Below are 20,462 nucleotides of genomic sequence, written 5' to 3' on the forward strand. Positions count from 1 at the left end.
TATATAATGAGTACAAATTTTGTAAGTACAACTTTAGGAATATAGTTATTCTTCCCACCCTACCCACCCTTTACCCCCACTCTCACCCCACCTCCTCCTGCCTCTCCCATTCCAAGTCCCATTCTCCACAAACTGTTGAAATTTTTACTTAGTATATACTAAATTGATCTTCTGTATATAAAGATAATTGAAAATGAATCTTGATGAAGAATGGGATGGGACAGGGAGTAGGAGATGGGATGGTTGTGGGTGGGAGAGAGGTTATGGAGGGAAGAGCCACTATAATCCAAAAGTTGTACTTTGGAAATTTATATGTATTAAATGAAAGTTGAAAAAAAGATTCATTTTCAATTAACTTTATACACAGAAGACCAACTCTACATCAAGCAAAGAATTCAACAATTTGCACACACACACACACACACGCTCAAAATATAAAAAACTGCTTGAGAACAAGCTTTACAGTTTATTCTCATAGTATAACTCATTAAAAACAGAGGTCCTGCATGGGGAGTAAGTGCACAGTGACTCCTGTTGTTAATTTAACAATTAATATTCTTATGTATGACATCAGTGATCACCCGAGACTCTTGACATGAGCTGCCAAGACTATGGAAGCCTTTTGAGTCCACAAACTCTGTCAATATTTAGACAGGGACATAAGCAAGGTGGAAGTTCTCTCCTCCTTTCAGAGAAAAGGACATCCTTCTGTGATGGCTCCTTTTTTTCACTGGGGTCTCACTCACAGAGATCCTTCATGTAGCGCATTTTCTTTTGCCATGGTATCTTGGCGTTCCATGCCTAAAATGCTCTGATGGGCTTTTCAGCCAGACAAGAATGCCTTAAGGGTTGATTTTTCTGAGGTCAGAGTGCTATTTAGAGTGATTGTCATTCTATGAATTTGCTGTGTGGATTGCTTGCCATGTTGGAACATTCTTCCCTTTTTAATTCTATCTATTATTATCATCAGACACTTGATCTCATTTATATGATCCATTTAACACTTAATTCTATCTATATGATCAATTTAACACTTCATATGATAACTTTAACACTGGGGCCGGCGCCGTGGCTCACTTGGTTACTCCTTGTCTCATGGTGCCGGCATCCCATATGGGCGCCAGGTTCTGGTCACAGTTGTTCCTCTTCCAGTCCAGTTCTCTGCTGTGGCCTGGGAAGGCAGTGGAGGATGGCCCAAGCACTTGGGCCACTGCACCTGCGTCGGAGACCAGGAGGAAGCACCTGGCTCCTGGCTTTGGATCAGCGCAGCGAAGCGCACCAGCCTAAGCGGCCATTTGGGGGGTGAACCAACGGAGGGAAGACCTTTCTCTCTGTCTCTCTCTCTCTCTCACTGTCTAACTCTGCCTGTTAAATTAAAAAAAATGATAACTTTAACACTGAAGATGGCATTATTATCACCCAGCTTAATAGGATTTGCAGTCCCATGGCAAGTTTTTAGCTGTACCCTTAGAAGTAAGTCCATAGGAATATATGCAGTCCACCCCTCTTAAGTTTTCTGGCTATCAGGTTAGTCATTGTTTGAGTCATTCCAAAGGTTCATGTTATAAAGGATTATAAGACTAGTTTTCTGCCTCTGCAGGATTGAAGTATATGGTGAATTGACCATTAATTGGTGTGGGTCAACTTGAAATGGATAGATTCTGCTACTTGAGAAATAGAAGGGAAAGAAAACTAAACATTGCTGCTTGCTATGAGGCATAGAACAGAATAAGAGAAGAAAATTATAATCTGGAATATGCTTTGAGTTCCTTTGAAAAATGTCAGAATCTAGTGCTGTGGCATAGTAGGTTAAGCTGTCACCTGCAGTGATGGCATCCCATATGGGTGCTGGTTAAAGTCCCAGCTGCTCCATATCACATGCAGCTCCCTGATAATGTACCTGGGAAATCAGCAGAAGATGGCCCAAGTCCATGGGCCCCTGCACCCATGTGGGGGACACCTGGATGAAGCTCCTGGCTCCTGGTTTCAAATCACCCAGCTCTGGCCATTGTGGAAATTTGGGAAGTGAACCAGCAGGTGGAAGATCTCTCTCTGTATCTCCCTCTCTTTCTCTGTAACTCTGCCTTAAAAACACACACATACACACACAAAAATTTCAGAATCCAAGGACTTTTACTACTCACTAGAAATCCTACTGAAAGTCTGATTTTCCCCAATGCCTGGTTATATTATCAGATTAGATTTTTGACAAAAAATTAGAAATAAGTTTTCTGTACGGAATGACATACAGAGTTAGCAAAATATACAATATTTTGAAAATTCTGAAGCTGAGCTCTACTGTCAGAGGAAAGGAAACCAATAATGAATAAGAACCTGTGGTAGAAATTCTGAAAATTTATGAAAAAAATTGCCTTTCTCTTAAAATGAGTGATTTTGTATGTATATACTATCATAGGAATTAATAAACATTTGTTGAGGGGTGGGTTAGGCTTAGCAATTAAAGACTCCAGTTAGGATAGCCATTATCACATCAGAGTAACTAGGTTTGATTCCCAGCTCCAGGTCCTGATTCCAGTTTCCTGCTAATGCAAACCATAGGAGGTAGCAGGTGATAGCTCAAGTAAACCACTCTATGGGTAATCTGGATTGAGTTCCTGGCTCCTGGCTTCAGCCTTGCTAAACCCCAGCCATGGTGAACATCTGGGGAATGAAACAGTGGATGGAGGCTGTCCATCTATCTCTCTACTTCTTAAATGAATAAATAAAAATTTAAAAGCAAATACTTATTAAATAATTATTCACTCAACAAAATGAAATTCACTCTGTTATATGTATTCCTGTAAAATGTTTGTCCTCCTGTAATCTTTTGGGGAGACTGAGCAAAGGGACATTTTGATCAACCTAATCCTCTAAGAAAATATGAAGCTGTCCTCATGGCCTTTGTGCACAGGAAAGGCAGTGTCCATCAGTGCATATCCCTCTTCTATCCTTGAGTAAATACCAGCAAAAATGGCCCATATTCTGGGGCCAGTGTTGTGGAACAGTGATCTAAGCTGCTGCTTAGACACCAGCATCCTATATCAGAGAGCTGGATGCTTCACTACTGTTCTAGCTCCCTGCTAATGAGCCTGAGAAACCAGCAGATGGCCCAAGTGCTTGGGCTCCTGCTCCCCACGTGGAAGACCTGTATGGAGTTCCAGTCTCTTGGCTTCTGCTTGGACCAATTTGGACTGTTGCAGCCATTTGTGGAGTGAACTGGTAGATGGAAGACTCTCTCTCTCTCTCTCCCTCTGCCCCCCCCCCACCCTGTGTGCGTGCCACTCTTTCAAATAAATAAATCTTTTCTAATAAAAAAGATGGCCCATATCCTGCACAATGCCTTCTCCTATAATCCTCTAAAGAGAAATATGAGGGTAGGTCAATGGCAGGCTGTGTGGAGAGGCTGCTCTGTATTCTGCCTTTTGATGATCCCCAACCCACCCAGTATCATGTCACAGGTGAAGATGTGTAAGTGGATAAAATCTCTCAACTGGTACATATTTGTACCTGTTTGCAAAGAACTAAGGAGGCCGGCACCATGGCTCAATAGGCTAATCCTCCGCCTGTGGCGCCGACACACCAGGTTCTAGTCCTGCTTGGGGCACCGGATTCTGTCCCGGTTGCCTCTCTTCCAGTCCAGCTCTCTGCTGTAGCCCGGGAAGGCAGTGGAGGATGGCCCAAGTCCTTGGGCCCTGCACTTGCATGGGAGACCAGGAGAAGCACCTGGCTCCTGGCTTCGGATCAGCCTGGTGTGCCGGCCGTGGCAGCCATTGGAGGGTAAACCAACGGTAAAGGAAGACCTTTCTCTGTCTCTCTCTCTCACTGTCCACTCTGCCTGTCAAAAAAAAAAAAAAAAAGGCACTAAGGAAGCACATCTGATTGTGAATTGCAACAATTAGCATTGGGCATCATAGTCATTAATATTACCTCCATTCTAGGCAGAGGTCAACATTGCCTCATGAATGAGTGACTCAGCATTACAAAATTGTGAGGTGTTTCCTCTGTAATTAGATTTGTCCCACTCTGAAGTAATCAAAATAAAGTGCTTACTGGGAGAGAAAAGTTTAAGGGTAATCTGGACGTATATCATAGTGATTCCTATTACTACACAACCTTCATGGGGGAAGCAACAAAAAATCTACTCTCCTTTTCTGGACATATGCTACATCCCGCCCTACAATTGTATTCCCCTAACTCCTTTGAACTAGATATGGTCATGGGACTCAATTCCCAGAAGTAGCATGTGAAGGAAAAGATGAGTGTTACTCCTGAATCATTTGCTAAAAATGAAACTGATACTCTTGGACCTCTCTCTCATTTCCCATTGTACCCAGGACCCATCTTTGACTACACAGATGAGGGCAGAGCTCCTTCATGGTGTTACCTGATAACAAAATAGAAGAAACATGAGCACTCTAATGCCCATAAAAATTCCAGTCACCCCTGAACCCACTCTTCTCACTTCAGGACCACAGTGGGGGAGGGAGATATACTCTTTATACACAAGACTATTCTCATCCTCTGTAATTTTGGGTCCGTTTGAGACTTTATCATAATGCAATAAATAATTATATATCGTTCCATGTAATAATATCTATATATAATTGTATTTGTTTTCTGTAGCTATGTAACAAGTAACCATGCACAGTCCCATAAAACAAGACATGTATCTGTTCTGTAGGTCAGACTCTGATGAGTTGTCTGCTGAGGGTCTCTCCAGGCAGAAATCAAATTGTCAGCCAGGCCTGCAATCTCTTCTAAGATTCAGGGTCTTCCATGCTCATATGTTGTTGGCAAAGGGACTTCCTTGCTGCTGTAGACTGTGGCAAGGTCCCTGTTTTCCTGCTAGCTATAGGGCAGTGACCACTCTCAGTTCCTTGCCGCTATTTTCAATCCCTTGCCATGTGGCCCTCAGAGGTTGGTCTAATATGGGTGCTATTTCTTCTTAAAAGCCAGCATAAGTACATCTCTGGCTAATTTCTCTATTAATATCTGGAGAAAATGCTCTGTGTTTAAAAGGTTCACCCAAAGTCACCATGGGTAAACTCCCTTCTGCCATATTAGGTAATATAATTTCAGAGAGATATATTATTATATTCACAAGTTCTGCTGACACTCTGGAAAGAAGAATATGTATGGCTTATACCTGAAGAGGTGGGAATTTTGGGGATCATTTTACAATTCTACCTACCACCATCATAGACTAATACACATATGTAACACATGTGATACATACTATAATAACACAATAATGATGACTTGTTGAGTGCTTTCTATGTACCAGGAACTTGAAAACCATTTTACAAGCATTTTATCATTTAATCTTTGTGATAACTCCTATGAGAGATAATACAATAGTCCTTATTCCACAGATTACAGTGATAACTTGCCCTCAAAGTTTTACAACTGGTAAGTGGGAGAAGTTGGATAGTACCCAAGTCTGTTTCTAGACAGCGTGAACTTGGGAATTTGACTTAGCTGTTACACATGGTCCTAGTGTCTTTTAATTGTTGATAGCACTTGTCACAATCCCAATTAAATAATTATTGTGAAATAAATTGGCTATGTTTGTCTTCCCAGAAGGACACAAACATCATTTTGAAGTGTATTCACTTACAAGTGACAGAAAGCTTGAAAAATATTGGCTTTAACAAATAGAAATTAGCTTTCCTAATCTAGATGAGAAGTTCAGAGGTGTCAGTTGCTGGTAATATCTCTGAAACTGTCCCATCTCGTGATGTCTTTTTGAATCCTTTGGTCTTTATTTCCTGGGTTCAAGGTGACTGTTTTATCTCCAGCCATCACATCTAAATCAAAGCTGGACAAAAGAAGAGTGTTCAAGATAATAGTTTGTGTAATCTTGGTTATTTTTAAACAGTAAAATTGTTAATTTTTAAGATTTATTTGAAAAGGAGATGGGGGGGAGAGTTATCTTCCAAGAGAGAGAAAAAGAGAGATCTTCCATCTGCTAGTTACTACCCAAATGATCCCAATCGCCAGGGTTGGGATGCTGGATCAGAGAAACTCCAAGCTGCCTCCGATACAGAATGCCAGAGTTGCAAGCAGCAGTTTAACACATGCCAAAAAATGCCAGTCCCTTACATTGTGGTATGGCAGGTAAAGCCACTGCCAGCAATGCCAACATCTCATATGGGTGCTGGTTTGTGTCTTGGCTGCTTCACTTCTGATCCTCTTCACAGCTAGTGCACCTGAGAAGCAGCAGAGGAAGGCCCAAGTGCTTGGGTTCCTGCCAACCACATGGGGGATCTGAATGGAATTCCTGGCTTCTCACTTTGGCCCGGCCCAACCCTAGTTATTGTGGGCATTTGGGAGAGTTAACTAGCCAATGTATAATCAATTTCTCTCCCTACCTATCAAATAACTAAATAAGTTAATATTTTAAAAATGCTTAGTATATACTAGGCAATCAATACATGATGGCTACTGGTAACCATATGATCCAGAGACCCCAAGTGAGTATTATTCCAGCGCTGCTTTTGCTGATTCAAGGATAAGCAACAACAGCTGATGGCCCTGCTGGCCCCATTAGCCACAGAAGGATCTGAATGAGGTACACTCTAGAGTGGGGAAGTGGGAAGTGAGGAATCTCCTTCCAGCTACCCTGGTGCTTTGCCAGCTAAGGCTGGCCAGAATGGGCCAATTCTGTAGCAATTGCTCAGCTGCCACCTATACATCTCAAATAACACAGCTGGTGGGCAGGGCCAACGCTTAAAGCTTGCTTCCTTTCAGAAGTGGAAAAAAAAAAAAAAGAAAAGAAAATCCCATCCCTGAGGTTAACACAACTTTGCTGCAAGGGTTGAGGTGGGGAAAAAATGTAAAACCTCTGCGCCACCATCTTCTTCATGACAACATTTCCACAAGCTTCTTGATCTTCCACTTACTTTTATCCTTCTGGGGCCCAACTACAAGGTACTAGTATATTTATATATTGCCAGCTGCAATGCACAGTCCAAGCTCAGAGCCCCCTCTTTGAGCAAAGATGGAGCAGCAATGCTAGGTGCTTCCTACAAGCCTTCCCTCCTCCCTAAGTATCCACTGGGTGGTGGGTGAGTGTACCAGTTTGCTATGTCTGCTCTAACAAAGTGCAAACTTGGTGGCTTAAATAACAGAAATGTAGAGCCTCATGGTTCTGGAGGCTGGAAATCCGAGGTCAAGGTGTTAGTAGGCTTGTTGCTTTCTGAAGGCTGTGAGGGAGAAGTTGTCATGTGTTTCTCTCCCAGCTTCTAGTTATTTTCCAGCAACCTTCGGCATTCCTTGGCAAGCATAAGCATCATCACCCCAATCTAGGCCTTCATCTACACATGCCACTCTGTGTGTGTGTGTGTGTCCAAATTTCCCCATTTATAAGGTCATGGCCATACTGGTTTAGGGCCCATCCTGATAATCTCATCTGAACTTGATCAACTGCAAAGATCTTATTGCCAAATAAGATCACATTCACAGGTGCTGGGAATCAGGACTTCAAAGCTTTCTAAGGGGCATAATTCAACTCTTAACAGTTTGGAAGGATACACACTTTCCTTTCTTTAATAAAGACCAATAGTGATTTTGGGCCTCCTAAAATGTGAAGATTACTTCCAGGATGTCAAGCGAAAAGGCCCTACAAATCAGTCATTATTTTACCTGTTTTTTTTTTTAGGATAACACTGACCCACATAATGTTTCCAACAGAAGCAATGGAAAACACAATTAAAAGAGATTCATGATTTTGTATCTCTATGAAACTTCTGAATAAATAATCAAGCCAGAAAAATTAATGATTATGATCATGGCTATGATTTATGGTGCAATATGCCTTAAAGCATGTTTATCATAACACATAGGATCTGCTGCCTCTTCATGTTATACACAATACTGGGAATTTAAGCACAGTGGTACTGACAAGTGGGTGTCAGAGGCTCCATGTGTGGTTGAAGAGAGGCAGTCTCAGGAGATTTACAGAGTGTGCCTAAGGTCAGGCTCAGCTGGGGAGGGATGGACTCAGGGTTCTAATCTTAGGTCTGAGTACTGAAACTGTTAAGTAGGCTGCCCGTTTTTCGTCACAGAAAACATACTTTCCATATCTTTGTGACTCTAATAAACTTAATGACTTACAATGGCTGAACATGAGAAAAAGAGATTTTGGGCAAGCTATATTTTTAATAAAAAGATTGAAAATACAACCTATGGTGCTATGGTGCTGAAATGGTGCTTCTTTTTTTTTTTTTTGCTGGTGTTCAAGCCCATCAGATACACCGTGGTTATAACTGAATTGAATAGGCAGTGGTTTAAAATGTAGGAAAACTTTGGGTTTAAAACTTAGATTAAAAACTTAGGAAAATGTGGGTTGGTGTTTCAAATAACTCTAAATTTTTATATTTTTGTCCTTTGAGGGCACCTACATGTAAAAGTTATGGAGGCATGGGGTGAACATTTGGCTTTGCAGTTAAGGCATCAGTTAGGATGCCACATTTCATATCGGAGTGCCTAAGTTCCAACCCCCATCTCCAGCTCCCTATTCCAGCTTTCTACAAATGCATATACTGGGAGGCAGTAGTGATGGCTCAAGTAATTAGGTCCCTGACACCCATGGATTGAGATCCTGTGTCCTGGCTTTGGTCTAGCCCAGTCCTGGTTACTGTTGACATTTGTGAAGTGAACCAGCATATGACAATATGAAAATGCCCTTGCTCTCTCTGTCTCCATCTTTTCAATAAATAAATTTTTAAAAATTTAATTAAGGGGCAAAAAATTCAAGCTTTGTCTACCTCACTACTAAAAACACTTTAGGAAAAGACAGGCATTATTGAGAGTTTGATAATAGCAGAGTTAAAGAAAGTATCATTTATTTTAAATGACTCTTGTGGTTTAGAAAATGCAGATTCCTCATCAAACTATTTAATTGAAATCTTCTTAATACTCAGGTTAAGTCACATTAGTAAAAAAATGAAGAATTTCTTTAAATCACTTTGCTGTAATAGGATTTTGTGAATAAGAACCAATTTAAAATAAATGGGCCACTCGCTAGATTTAGACATTTCCATCATATAATTTTCTGCTTCAAATCTATTTGCAGTAATGAGTTTTGATCTATTGTCAAATGGTCAATTGTTTTGGACCTTGTGCTTCTCTTCATGCAGTCTATTAATTGATGAGCAACTTGTGGAAATCTTACAAATAACTCCTGGTCTGTTTTGTATTTTTTAAAAATTTATTTGTATGAAAGAGAGACAGAGAGAGAGAGAAAGAGAAATAGTGAAAGATTCCCCATCTGCTGGATTATTCCCTAAAGCCCACAACAGCTTGGGTGGGGCTAGGCCAAAGCTAAGAGCCAAATGGGCAGCAGGGAACCAGCTACTTGAACCATCACTTGCTGCTTCCCAAACATTGTGAGGGAGCTGGAATCAGGAGCAGAACCAGGACTAAAACCCAGGCTGTCTGACATAAGATTGTAGGCATTTCAAGTCGAAACTTAGGTTATCAAATGACTGCCCCAACATGGCCTGTTTGTAATGATGATAAAGACAAAATTTAGGCCGGCGCCACGGCTCACTAGGCTAATCCTCCGCGCGGCGCCAGCACTCCGGGTTCTAGTCCTGGTTGAGGCGCTGGTTCTGTCCTGGTTGCTCCTCTTCCAGGCCAGCTCTCTGCTGTGGCCCGGGAAGGCAGTGGAGGATGGCCCAAGTGCTTGGGCCCTGCACCCCATGGGAGACCAGGAGAAGCACCTGGCTCCTGGCTTCGGATTGGTGCAGCGCGCCAGCCGCAGCGGCCATTTGGGGGGTGAACAAACGGAAGGAAGACCTTTCTCTCTGTCTCTCTCACTGTATAACTCTGCCTGTCAAAAAAAAAAAAAAAAAAAAAAAAAGACAAAATTTAGCACAGATATTTGACCTGTTTCAACCCAGAACTAACTCAAAAATGAGTTTTGTCCACGGAATTCAGATGCATAAGTCTCACATATTCATTCAGCAAATATGTATAAAACACCTTTCTGGGCCAGGCATGGTTCTAGTGATGGAGACACACCACTGGACAGACTAATAAAGATCCCTGCTTTGTGGAGTTTACCTTATAGGAGGGGAAACAGACAGCAAACTGTAAACCTAACAATAACCATGATAAAAATGTTGGATGTATGAGAATGAAACAAAGAAAAAAGTGAAAAGGTGACAGTGTCACGAGAAAAAAAAGAAAAAAAAAAGGAGAGAGAGCTAAGAGGCATTGGGAAAGTTTCAGGCGACATTACCATGTTAAATAGCAGGCCAGGGTGAAGGTGGCCATAGAGTCTCAGACTAGAGAATTTGGAAGTAGGTTTCAGCTAGATGACATTGAGAAGGACCAGGAAGTTTATAGCGCATGTTTATTGTAAACAAGGGCCTTGAGTCTGAGGGTAGGATCAAGACTCAGCTGTATCCTCACCCACCTCCTTCCAATTTAGTTCTATATTTTATAGCAAGTGTGTATAGAACAGACGAGAGAGCCTAGATTTCTTTCCCTTAGAGATGAAGGGAACAAGTATGGAATAAGAAGTCACAAGGTACATGGGTAGAAAATTTTTCAGGGTTGGTATAATGAAATCTGTTTCAAACAAAATGGAAATGTTCAAAATTATCCTTCAAAGTTCCTCTGGAACACAGCTGTTGTAGACCAACTGACCATCTCAATAACACTCCACACTGCCAGCTTTTTTATTGGAATAGATTTGTTTCTTCACTTGAACATAAGATAAAATACTTCATTTGAGTTGTAGAGGGCCACATTAAATGTTTATTTCTTTGTCCATGATGAAAATAGTTTATTTTATTTAAAATAATTTATTTTACTTGAAAGCGAAACAGACATCTTCCACCTATTGTTTCATGCCCCCCAAATGCCTGAATGCCTGTAAGAGCTGGGGCTGGGACAGGCCAAATCCAGGAGCCCAGGACCCAATCTGAATCTCTCATAGGGTAGGCAGAGACCCAACTATTTGAACCATCACCTGCTGCCTTCCAGAATTAATAGGAAAATAAATCAGAAGTGGATCCAGCTCTCAAATCAAGCACCCTTGATATGGGATGCAGGTGCCCCAAGTGGTGTCTTATACCCTCTTATATCAAACACTTGCCCCTGAATATTTGAATATGGCAAGATGCTTCCAAGAAAACTGAGTTAGACTGGGGTCACAGCAGATTCATGTCTCTTGTCTCACTCCAGAGAGGATGATCGTTATGGGCGATGGCAGCCAAATACTATTTTAGCATCGCTCCATTTCTTTCCCAAGCAGGCATAGTTGAATTTGCATAAATTATTTAAAGTAATTACTTAAAAAATGATCCTCTACCTAGAAGTCCTAGTTCTTGGGTTTCATCAACTGCTGTCAGTGTGCCTGCATCTCACTTTGTCTGCCCCTCTGAGTGACCCTCTGATATTCACTTTCCTGGTTTTTTTTTTTTTTTTACTGCCTTACAAAGCCACCAACATTTAGGGCCATGGGACAACTGCCCTGCTCTACTGTTCAATGGGTTTATGTCTTCTTTTTTTAAAAGATTTATTTATTTGAAAGACAGAATTACACAGAGAGAGGAGAAGCAGAGAGAGAGAGAGAGAGAGAGAGAGAGAGAGAGAGGTCTTCCATCCAATGGTTCACTCCCCAATTGTCTGCAACAGCCGGAGCTGTGCCAATCTGAAGCCAGGAGCCTGGAGCTTCCTCTGGGTCTCCCACGTGGGTGCAGGGGCCCAAGGACTTGGGCCATCTTCTTGCTGCTTTCTGAGGCCATAGCAGATACCCAAATCGGAAGTGGAGCAACCAGGTCCTGAACTGGTGCTTATATGGGATGCTGGCGCTTCAGGCCAGGGTGTTAACCCACTGCACCACAGTACCAGCCCCGGTTTATGTCTTCTAAGCTACTGAGACAAATACACACCTGGATATTTTTCTCTTGGTCCATTTCATTTAGTTCAATAAAAAAATTTCAAATGAATTATTAAAAAAACAACAAAAATAATACAATTCACTTCTACACACTATTTCAAGGTCTAAAATTAAGAGACAAAATCCAAATTAAGAGAGCTGCTAGAGTCAGTGAGAGTGTAGGGGAAATTCAAAAAATCAGGAAGCTGGAAGACCCCTGGTTTGATTAGTCAGGATTGTTCTGATGACACATGCATAATCTTCTCCTTCGGGATAAAAAATAAGAAGATTAAGTTGTCTTTGTCTAAGCAACACATTACAAGCTTAACCAAGATTAGCCACATTATAGCAGCTGAGATTATGCATTCAAGATTCCAGCAACCTAATTTTAGTATTTCAAAAATTGAAGCAAATTTCTCTCAATGCCCCAACTAAAAAACAAACAAATAAGCTGTAATCAATGAAACACAATTCTAAATACTTTTTTTTGGTTGAGAGAGACATAAAAATTATAGAAGAAGTATTTGAAATCTAGTTTTCCTCCCAATGGAGTTCCTAAAGTGGAGATTTTAAAAAATTATCAAAGATAATTGTGTCCTCCAAAATTTCATTTTGGCCTCAATGAGAATACCACCAACCCCTATCCCCCATAAGTTGAGCTGAGAGAGGTATGCAGGGTTTAGAAACAGGCAATATAGACTCAATCCTCCCCCCACCAAAAAAAAAAAAACCCTAAAGAGTTAAAATGTTCTGCTTGGTTCTAACTGCCAAATTTCCAGGTTTTCATCAAGTTTTGCAAAAATGAGACACCCTTTGCTAATAACCAATCTCACATGTATTTGGGCTAAAGTAGTTAAATTGATCCAGTGGATTTAGTGTGGAAACTTAGTTGCCTATATAACTTAATTTTTATTTAAAATAATTTTTAAATTAAAAATCGAGAAATGAAATGGCTTTCTAAACAGGAATCCTGTGACTATAACCTAAAGAAATCCCAAACCCAGGTGTGACTCTGACATGGGTTAAGAAAATGAGGAGCGTCTCTCTGTCTCTCTCTCTCTCTCTCACTGTCCACTCTGCCTGTCAAAAAAAAAAAAAAAAAATGAGGAGCGACTTCCAAGCAAGCAGCAGGAGTGGGTGCACACGAACATTCACTAGAAGCCACTGTGCAACAGAACTGAAGGAAGCCCAGTTGCAGCAGGGCTTTTGAGCAGGCCCAAGGGTTTGGAAGCCTCTGCTTCCAAATCAGGATATTGCAAAACCATGTGGAACCAGCTGGACAGTGTTTTGCAAGAAGAACCATTAAGACTTATGGGAGGCAATTCAACCAAAGAAAGCAGGTTGAGATGTGCGAGCTTACTCCAGGGACGGTGGGTCACTGTGAGAGTTGAGGGGCAATTCTGAGGTTGACAAGGCTTACATTGCTCAGATTTACATTTGGCCCTTGGTCACATCCAGAGACTTGTGCCAGAGCTGGGGAGGAGGAGTGACCAATATGCATCTGGTCACCCGCATTGATAGACACAAGTGTGGCAGTGTGGCTCCTAGTCCTGTAACAGAACAAAACCCAAGTGCGAGGTGGGGTGAATGCTACTGTTCATCCTGAAAGCACTGCCATGTAGTGTGGCTACCTGGGATGCCCTGGGGATTAGTGAGGGGGAAAGGAACATGACTGTTAGATTATCATCATGACAATCTGACACCGGAGCAAGTTCTCTGGGGAAGCAAGGGCAAAGACCCCATGTCACCCAGGAGGTGAGAATCTTGGAGTCTATGTTGCAACACACTTTCTGAGGATTTTTCTCATGAGAGGGCTCTCCATGATTTCTTTGGAGAAACCAGATCTCACACACACACACAGACACACACACACACACACACTCCTTTTTAAAAAATCCCTTGGGGCAACCATTTGGCTGAGTGGTTAAGACACAAGGTATTCCCCATCCTATATTGGGGGGCCTGATTTCAAGACCTGGCTAAAGTTCCTGAATCCAGTTTCCTGCTAATGCAGACCCTGGGAACTAGTGGCAATGACTAGTAGTTGGAACCTTGCCATCCATGTGGGAGGCCTAGATGAAGTCACTGGCCCCAGCTTCAACCTGACCCAGCCCTGGACCTTGCAGTCATTTGGGGAGTGAACCAGTAGATGAAGGTCTCTCTCTCCCTCCCTCTCTCTCTCTCTCTCTCTCTCTCTGCTTCTCTGCCTCTCCCTCTCCCCCCTCTCCTGTGTGTGTTTCAATAAAAAAGAAATCTTCTAATCCTGCTGCCTCCCTAGTCTCCCCACTGTTTAAGCTGTTGCTGTGGCCTAAAGAAACACAGGTTTTGTGCACTATTGCCTTTTATTCAGAAACCTCAGCTCCTCTCACCATTTTGTCTTCCCCACACTGCCTTCCCCAACCATACACATAGTTTCAAAAGTGGCAGCACTTAATGAGCTCCTTCAGGATTCAGAGTGGATACCAATGACATGAAAAAATGACTTCTACTTTATAACTGTTTAATCCACTTAGGGAGGTAGCATACGTTTAAAGAATAAAGCAGAATACAACAATAAATACAAATTAAGATAAAGCATCATACATAGCCATTATGTTGCAATGAACAACCTAGTGGATTTATTGAGGAGGATTTCTTGGAAGAAGTGAGGTGATAAAACTTTGGAGAGAAATATTTTTCTGTTTCTATCTGTGACAGAGAAATCCCAGCCACCCCATGCAATATATCAGTTCAGGCAGCAAGTCAGAGGTTTGTGTGTGTCAGCCACACATTGGCATGCACACACACAATGAAAGCAGGTGTTATCTCAAGTGGGGGCCAGGTCACAGAACAGCACTTCCAACGAGTCCCCAGGGTTCAATCCACATGCCACTGCCATCCTCAGGAGATGACAGAGTAAGTAATAGCCATGAAAATGTTAAGTGCCCAGATTGGAATCTCAGGGGGACCATGAAGAGGCAAGCAGGCCCCAGACTCATTCAGAATTCTGAGTACCTACAAAGTAGGAGCAGGAAGCAGCCTGGCTGTATGAGTCAGACACCCAGATCCAAGTTCAAGTTTTCTGTTGTATGGTCATGGAGAAGGTACTTATTTTTCTGAACTTGGATTTCTAATCAGCAAAACAGCAGTAATAGCACTTGCCTTAAGGAATTATGAAGATAGAACACACACACACACACACACACACACATCTTGCAAGGCATCTGACATTTGGAAAGTACTCAATGCATTAGGTTTGCAGGTCTACACTTGGCAACAGGTGTCTCCCTAACCACAAAATGAGGCAAAGACAGTGGTGTGTGGTTACAGGAAATATAAGAACACAAGGAACTGAATAGCTCCTGACTTGCCCAGAAGAATCATTCTGGAAGAAAACTACCCTTCTATGCCTCAACCTCAGAACCTTTTGTTTCCTTCTGGATCAAGGACTAGATCATTGGCTCCACCTCCAGCAGCCAAGTGCTGATGTCAAGGTCATGTTCACAGCATGGAGTCAGGGTACTGAAGAATGCTACTTTATCTTCAGAATTGTGCCCGCTTGAGTGCTGTTAACGTTCCTGCTGCTCTAAGATTGAGGTTGCTCTTGCGGCTATTTTCCCCTTAACGGTTCTTCCAGCCAGGGTCACTGTCTTGTACTGGCCACGGTGCTGCGCCTGGGACCTGATGCTGAGCATGTTTAGGAAGGAGCAGGGAGGTGTAGCTGCTCTGTGTTGTACTGGCATCTCTTGGTACGAGGTCAGCATTAGAACCACTTCTGTTTTTGTGCTGCTCAGTAGCCCCAATCTTTTTATTTCCTTGAAGGATAAATGTGTATTTTTAATTAAAACAGAGAAAACCCTGGGATATTTGCTTGACCTAAGCTTCTGTTCCCTTATCTGCCATTTAATGATGCTTTGGCAATTGCATCATTTAATCCAAGGAGCAACACTGGAGTGTTGATAGTAGTTTTCCCATCTCACATATGACAGAACCTATGACTGGACAAGGTAAACATTTCACAGGTAGCTGGTGGCAGAATCAGAAGATAAACCCACGAGTTCTGACTCTGAAGACACTCTGTTCTCCGTAACTCTCTTATTACGGGTAGACACTAAGATTGGTGGTTACAATGCTGGTTGGGACATTTGCTTCCCATATCAGGGTAACTAGGTTCAAGTTCCGACTCTGGTTCCCAATTCCAGCTTCCTGCTAATGGTTTCCTGGGAAACAACAGGTGATGGCACCCATATCAGAGATTCAAACTAGTTTCCCTGCTCCATGATTTGGCCTTGTCCAGTCCCAGCCATTGTAGGTATTTGGGGAAGTGAACCAATAGATGAGCACTCTCTGTCTCTGTCTGTGTGTCTCTCTTTCTTTGGCTCAAATAACTGAATAAATACACAAATGAATTTATATAATTGCTGAAAGAATTGTGGTGAGAAAGTAGTCTTATGAATTTGTGTACGTCCAATATTTAATAGTCACTAATACATGTAAAGTTACTGTTCACTGATTAAGAGAATGAATGAATGAACATTGAGGACAAGCACAAGGCAATAGTGAAACTACTCAGTGATAAAGGGTTGCCTTAGTTCAATAAACAACATTGGAAAACATTGTTAAGGCTGAGGGAGGCTCCAGTAAATTTTGCAATGCATGGCAAAGGTGACGGAAGGCGGGATCTGAGCATGATGACACATCTAGTCTAGGACACAATATGCATCAAAGACTTAAGAAAAGACAGGTATGGCTTTGTACAAGTCTGCTTTGACATGAACCTAGGAGGGGAACAAACAAGAAAATCAGCAGCAGCAAGAATGACAAGTAGCTTCTATAGGTTTGTGTGCAATATAGTAAGCAGTGCAAGAGAGCCGAAACAGAGGAAGAGTGAATGTGCTACACACATTAGGGAGGAAATGAAATAGATCATAGAGAAAGGGAAAAGTAAGCAGAAAAAGAGGTTCATTGTATGTAACAGAAAGGAAGTCAATAGATTACTGCTTAGAACAGGAAATGAAAAAATGATTCTTTTTAGAAACTCCTGTCTCTCTGTCCACAACACAATGAAAAGACCAACTCAACTAAATATTGTGGGCTCCACTTTCACTCCACTCTCCACTTCTGTACATTTCTTGTTTGTAGAAGATACCTGAGCAACAGCTTTAGAAAGCACAGCACCTTTCCACCTACAGAAGACCTGACATCAGAGTTGGATTACAGACCCAAAGGAGCTTAGGGCAGACCCAGAAATCTAGGAAACAACATAAAAAAGAAGCCACAAACAATCTCTGATTATTGACTGTGAGTCCTAAAATTTCATCTTGTTGTGTAATTTTAGAACTCAGTCACAAATTTATTCCTTCACCAGTATTTATTAAATCTTAGGGTAACAGACATAAGACTAGAAGGTAGAGACAATGTGACACTGTCCTGCTTCATGGAGCTCACAGTCATTGAAGGATAGAGGGGATATAATAGACACTTCCAGGGAAATGTAATAATATTGAATGAATTAACTACAAAACAAAATTCTTTGGTACTTTTCCCAACATTTTGGAGGATATATATATATATATAATGTGTGTGTATGTGTGTTTGTGTGTGTGTGTGTGTGTGTGTGTAGATATTTAATTTGAGAGGCTGTGGATGGAGGAGAGGGAGACAGAGATTGAGAATGCTCCCAACTGCTGGTGCACTCTTTAAATGTCCACAATGGCTGGGGCTAGGCCAGAACCAAAGCTGGAAGACAGGAACTTGACCCAGGTCTCCCACATGGGTGGCAGGACCCTAACTACTGAGCAGTCAGCTGCTTCCCAGGGTCTGTATTAGCAAGAAGCTGGAATCATGAGGTGGAGCTGGGACTTGAGCTCAGGTAGTTCCATGTGGTATGTGGACGTCTAACCGACATCTTAGACAACAGGCCATACCCTCACCTTGAAGATTATGTTCCTGGGTAGCCTCTTCATATGGCAACAATTAGGTTGACAAAATTAGATTTTTATTATTACAATTTCACCATGCTTTGTGAGTAATGCCATGGAAGTTTATAGAAATGTTAATACCAGAATTAGAGAACATCTATCGAGTGACTTTTATGCATGAGCTGTGAGATTTCAGGGCATTTAAGCCTTTTTCTGTCAGTGGCTAACTTTCAGCTCTCTCTGAATTAATGACATCATTAGCCTATTGTCATTAATGTTTTCATTATGGTGGCATATCATGAGTTTAATTTTATCTTCCTTGATGTCAGTCACTTTGTGTCAAATCAGCAAGAAATGTAATATTTTTCACTATAACCACAAGCTTCACTCCTCTTATTAGATTATCAAACTATATCTACAATACTTTTTATTAATTTGGTTCAAAATGTATCTCTTCTACATCAATTACTTTTCAGTGTCAAAACAATTTCTGTAGATTTTATCACTCATCTTTTTCATGTTTCATATTTCATTAATTTTATATTTCTCTAATAAAAAGATATAACTATGATAAAAAGAGGCATCTTTTATATACATCCAAATCAGGAACTTTAACTTCCAACTTGTTCTATTGAAATATTCATAAATAACCGCCAAATTAAAAAAACATGATTTTTGAGCTTTATTAACTTTTGAATAACCTTTTTGCATCTTCTTTGTATCTATGTTGTGAATCTTGAATAGCTTTGCAAATGGACAAATCAAGTTGTTGCCTCCAGATCTTCCCTTCAAAAAAAAATCCAAGTTGGTATGTTTGTTTAAATGCTCCACCTGGGAGGTAAACTAGAAAACACATAAGTTTTACAAAATATCACAATAATCAATAACCTCAGGAACTATAGGGCCAGCTTTTCTCCAGCAAGATTAAGGAATGAGCCACACATGGCAAGCATTCTGCAAACTTAAAACTCTTAGATCTCTGCTCTCACCTCTTCTATAGCTGTGTTGTCACACCCTTTGATTACAAAAGTTGCTTAGTGGCAGATTACAAGATGACTGCTTTTGTTCATGTTGTTAAAGGAAATCACACATGAATGCTTTTCCTTTAGCAAAGTAAAGGTAAATGTAACATGCAATATATTGCCTTCAGAAAGCCAGATCACATCAAGGAATGATGGAATGTACCAAAATTCAGAGAAAATGGCCTAAAGGAGCTCCCATTAGCCAAATCTGAGACAATTTGAGATGAAAATAAATTATAGCCGCCACCATGGCTCACTTGGCTAATCCTCTGCCTGTGGCACCGGCACCCTGGATTCTAGTTCTGGTTGGCGCGCCAGGTACTAGTCCCAGTCGCTCCTCTTCCAAGTCCAGCTCTCAATGTGGCCCGGGAGAGCAGCAGAGGATGGCCCAAGTGCTTGGGTCCCTGTACCCTCGTGGGAGACCGATACGAAGCACCAGGCTCCTGACTTCAGATTGGCACAGCACCAGCCATAGTGGCCATTAGGGGAATGAACCAACAGAAGGAAGACCTTTCTCTCTCTCACTGTCTATAACTCTACCTGTCAAAAAAAAAAAAAAAAAAAAAAAAAAAAAAAAAGAAAACAAAAGAAATTATAGAATAGCAGGTAATTATTATTTGAATTATGTAAGAATCATGAATTCACACTTACATAAATGAATACATATATAAATAAATGTGAAGAAAAATACTCATAATGGAAGACTGATAGACAAAGAAGGAATTAAGACATTAAAATCACCTTTTAGGTAACCATTACAGATATAATTCAATCCATTAAGTGAATGCTAAAACTAACAGGCAGTTTGACAAAGAATAAGCAGTTTCAAAATACCTCCCAATGGGGCCAGCGCTGTGGCGAAGTGGGTTAAAGCCCTGGCCTGAAGTGCTGGCATCCCATATAGGTGCCAGTTCTAGTCCTGGCTGCTCCACTTCTGATCCAGCTCTCCACTGTGGCCTGAGACAGCAATAGAAGATGGCCCAGGTCCTCGGGCCCCTACACTCATGTGAGAGATCCGGAGGAAACTCCTAGATCCTGGCTTTGGATCGGCACAGCTCCGGCCATTGTGGCCATCTGGAGAGTGAACCAGTCAGTGGATGGAAGACCTCTCTGCCTCTACTTCTCTCTGTAACTCTTGTAACTCTCAAATAAATAAAATAAGCCTTTTTTATTTTTTATTTTTTGACAGGCAGAGTGGACAGTGAGAGAGAGAGAGAGAAAGGTCTTCCTTTACCGTTGGTTCACCCTCCAATGGATGCCGCGGCCGGTGCGCTGCAGCTGGCACACCGCGCTGATCCGATGGCAGGAGCCAGGTACTTATCCTGGTCTCCCATGGGGTGCAGGGCCCAAGGACTTGGGCCATCCTCCACTGCACTCCCTGGCCACAGCAGAGAGCTGGCCTGGAGGAGGGGCAACCGGGACAGAATCCGGCGCCCCGGCCGGGACTAGAACCCAGGGTGCTGGCGCCACTAGGTGGAGGATTAGCCTGTTGAGCCGAGGCACCGGCCCTATAGCCATTATTACAAAGGACTTATACCCATAAGGATCCTTACCTCCAAGCTTATTAGCTTCGTAATGAATCTGGTTTTGCCTGTAAGTACATGAAGATGGAGTGTATTCCTAGAAATGAATGCACAACTAAATCAG

At 41.7% G+C, this 20,462-nt stretch overlaps 1 long non-coding RNA gene across 1 annotated transcript in view; it reads right to left on the reverse strand.

Moving 5' to 3' along the window:
- Nucleotides 1-20,462, reverse strand: part of LOC138844388 (uncharacterized) — a 239,295-nt gene that overhangs the window by 4,560 nt on the left and 214,273 nt on the right. Inside the window, exon 4 of the long non-coding RNA XR_011380151.1 lies at nt 20,369-20,435. This is a non-coding gene — a long non-coding RNA (uncharacterized lncRNA). The remainder of the gene's footprint in view (nt 1-20,368; nt 20,436-20,462) is intronic.

This window comes from Oryctolagus cuniculus, chromosome 11 (genome assembly GCF_964237555.1).
Source record: "Oryctolagus cuniculus chromosome 11, mOryCun1.1, whole genome shotgun sequence".
Classification (NCBI taxonomy): domain Eukaryota; kingdom Metazoa; phylum Chordata; class Mammalia; order Lagomorpha; family Leporidae; genus Oryctolagus; species Oryctolagus cuniculus.